The sequence below is a fragment of the Nicotiana sylvestris genome, chromosome 8 (genome assembly GCF_000393655.2).
Source record: "Nicotiana sylvestris chromosome 8, ASM39365v2, whole genome shotgun sequence".
NCBI classification, from domain to species: domain Eukaryota; kingdom Viridiplantae; phylum Streptophyta; class Magnoliopsida; order Solanales; family Solanaceae; genus Nicotiana; species Nicotiana sylvestris.
This window is the reverse complement of record NC_091064.1, coordinates 182,873,869-182,877,684: the sequence shown is the minus strand read 5'-3', so window position 1 is coordinate 182,877,684 and position 3,816 is coordinate 182,873,869. Positions and strand designations below refer to the sequence as shown.

General features: G+C 35.8%; 1 non-coding gene across 1 annotated transcript; it reads left to right on the top strand.

Annotated features, from left to right (window-relative positions):
• The first annotated feature begins 283 nt into the window (after positions 1–283).
• On the top strand, positions 284–389 carry LOC138876625 (small nucleolar RNA R71). Its single transcript, XR_011401969.1, has one exon. It is a non-coding gene; the product is annotated as a small nucleolar RNA R71 (small nucleolar RNA).
• The last annotated feature ends 3,427 nt before the right edge of the window (positions 390–3,816 follow it).

Sequence of the window (3,816 nt, the reverse complement as noted above, 5' to 3'; positions counted from 1 at the left end):
TTGATTTGGTTGTTGTGTATTCACCTGAAAAAACTTTTGTGCCAAAGAAATAATTTATTGCGTTAGTGTATTTAAAGCATCAATCTGATTTACCATAGAAGTCTACTTGATGATTACACGCTCAGATGGCCATTGGATGGCATTCTCAGAAATTTCGTTCAACAATTGCAATGTTGCCTCCGTGGTTTTTCTCATTACAGAACCTCTTGCAGCTGCATCAATCACATTTCTAGAAGAGGATTTTAACTCGTGATAAAAAATATACAATTGCATATGTTCAGGAATATCATGGTGTGGGCATTTTTTAACATTGCTTTTAATCTTTCCCAAGCTTGATAAACTGACTCGGTGTCAATCTGCAAGAAATTAGAGATGTTTTGTCTTAACTTTGTGGTTTTAACTGGGGAAAAATATTTGTTTAAAAATTTCTGAGTCATTTGATCTCGTGTGGTGATGGAACCTTGTGGCAAACTTCACAACCAAGTCTTGGCATTTCCTTTTAAAGAGAAAGGAAATAGCCTTATCTTGATAGCTTCAGGAGGTACTCCATTATACTTAGCTGTTTTAACAAGTTTCAAAAAGTCAATTAAATGCCTGTGTAGATCTTCACTTGCGTCTCCAGTGAAGATGCAAGACTGTTGAATCGTTTGAATCATGCCAGTCCTGATTTCAAAGTTGTGGGCTGCCACTAGAGGTTTTCTGACACTAGATTCACAGTTGAAGCGATCAGGTCTAGCATAATCCCTTAGGATTCTGTTTGCTGGCCTTGATGCTACTTCATCAAACTGATCCTCCACATGGACTGGTGGTTAAATGTCTTCTACTTCTTGATTCTCCATTCCTTCACGAGTTATACTTTGAGAAGATGTTATTTGTCCTTTCCTGCACAATCGAAGAGATTTTTCAATTTCTGGATCAGAACTAACCAACTTTTTTATAGATGAGCGGGTCATAACCTACCTAAAATTTTCGAGAGAAGAAAATTAATAATAAAATAGCACTAATTTCTAAAGCAGTACTAGTAGTTAATAAAATAACTAAAGAAATTTTCAAAAGAACAAAAATAGTTAGTGAAAAAAAGGTACGATAATATATATTAAGTATAAGTAAAGGTAGTACTAGTAAAATTAGAAATAAAGTTAGAATAATATTTGTAGATAAACGTACTAATAGTATTATACTAAATATACTAAAGGAAAACTAATGATAGAAGTAGTAGAAAGAAATACTTAACAGTAGACAGTGAAAATACTGATAGAAATAATAATAATAATAAATTCTCAAATTAGTAACAAAATATTTAATCTGAAGTAGATGTATGCCAATCCACGGCAACGACGCCAAAAATTTGACGAGACCAATGTGCATAAGATTTTTCTTCTCGTACTCAATCAAATTCTAGTATAGTTTATGATATCGTCCCACAGAGATTGGTTAATCTAGGCTACAAACTTTTAATATTTTTACTACTATTTGAGAGAACCAAATTGATGAAAGGTGAGTTTTAAAACTTGTTAATTAATTAAAGCTAAGCAAACAATTTCCGAAAGATTTATAATTTAAAAAGAGTTGAGAATCGTTGAATTCACTTGATAATATTATTACAATAAAATCTTAATTTCTACATGTATTTTTCTAAAGAATAATTGCGTATTGCTAATAAATTATATTTACTCACTAAGAAAAAGTCAATTAATAGCACTCCGTGAGGTTATGTAATTAATTGAGTAAAAACTAGTGACGATCAAACCGAAATAATTTCTTGCTTGAATTGTGCTAAAAGGTAGTAAAAACTTCGTGAGAATATTTTTACTAAAAATCAGTAATCTTGCCTACAACAATTCCTCCGTGAGAATTAAAACTGAGACAAATAAGATTACAAATTTGAAATAAGAGTTTTACAAAAAATTATTCTCACTCTACTATTTTATTCATTGGTTATTATATATTAATTTTGCTCCGCGAGAATTATAAAATTAATATAAGAATAACTTAAATAAAATAAATAAAGTGATAATAATGATTAATTAGAAACCATTATTTTTGCACAGTATGAATTATACAAAGAAAACTTCAAGCCAAAGATGTATTAAAACTGAAATAATATTATAAAAAAATTTATCAAGTTTTGTCAACTATCCCAACAAATGAGATTACTCCATTATGGAGTATTTAAATCTCCAACAAAAAATAATTCCAGAATATTGCTAATACTCTTAGAAAATCCAAAAACTAACAAGAAGAAAATAAAATAGTTTAAAAAAAAAGTTAAGACCAAAGTTTATAGAAAAGTAGTTCACTCTTTTTTCCTTTTTGATGCCAAATTTGCATTCTATTTATAGAAAAGTCTCGCAGGCATAAAATGATTAGACGTGTCCAAGATTAAGAGCTTGGACACGTCTGAAGATATGAGCTTGGACGCGTATGAGGATATGATCTTGGACACGTCTGAAGATATGATCTTGGACACGTCTATGGATATGATCTTGGATGTGTCCAAAGATAGGAGCTTGGATGTGTCTGAGATAGGAGCTTGGATACGTCGAAACTTCAATCATAGATTTCCATTTGTCATTTCAATTCTTGTGCTTGCCATAGAAGACTTTCATCGAGTATTCTGTCTTTTCATTCTGTTATTTATAATTTTTTTTCTTGCAAAAATAGTTAGAAAGAGGCAAAATTCGAAATATAATTTAAGTATATTATTTAAAGTAGGATATTTAAAGTATATAATAAGTAAATATTTTATATTCATCAGGCTTCATCATGGTCCCCAAGGTGAGAATTTCGGGTCATGACAAGTTGGTATCAGAGTACTAGGTTGCCTAGGTCTCACGAGTCACGACCCTATCTTCTCCCATTGACCCAAATCTCCACACTCAAAGCAACCTTTACCGGCCATTGGCAGTGGGGACTGAAGGTATCCCCAAGCACCGGGATACCCGCTAGAAAGACCAGACATAAATGAACCCTAGGCTGATGGTGCATGAGTCAAACTCTGAACTGGGAGGGCATTGGGAGATGAGTGGCCTCTTTGAGAACTACGAGTACTATGGCCAAATGATGCGCCACGGTGAGCTGGACGAGCCGTCTGAGCATGCTTGAATAGACTACCCCTGCCGTGGTGGAATTGACCTCCAGAAGGAACACCACCAAAACTACCGGATCCTCGAGGCCTCTTGGCCTCCCTCTCTACTCGCTCCTGGCGGCGAACCGACTCTATATCCCGAGCAATGTCAACAACCTCATCAAAAGAAGCACCAGACACCCTCTCTCTAGTCATAAGAATCTGCAGCTGGTATGTGAGGCCATCAACGAACCTCCTGATCCTCTCCCTGTTCGTGGGGACCAACCAAACAACATGACGGGCTAACTCAGGAAATCTCATCTCATACTACGTCACAGTTATATCATCCTGTCTCAACTGGTCAAACTGCCTGCACAGCTCCTCTCTGCGAGACTGCGGCATATAATTCTCCAGGAAAAGAATGGAGAACTGCTATCATGAAAGTGGCGTTGCACCGACCGGCCTACGCCTCTCATAAGCCTCCCACCAAGTGAAAGCAGCTCCAGAAAACTGAAAAGTAGTGAACGAGACCCTATTGGTCTCCAAAATACCTATTGTATGGAGAATTTTCTAATACTTATCCAAAAAACCCTAGGCATTCTCACCCTCTACAACGCTGAAAGTCGGAGGCTGAAGTCTACCAAACCTCTCCAATCTACACTGCTCATCATCAGGTATGGCAGGAACCACATAGTCCTGAACAGCAGCAATCGACTGGGCTGGTGGTACCCCCGGTGTCTAAAGTCCCT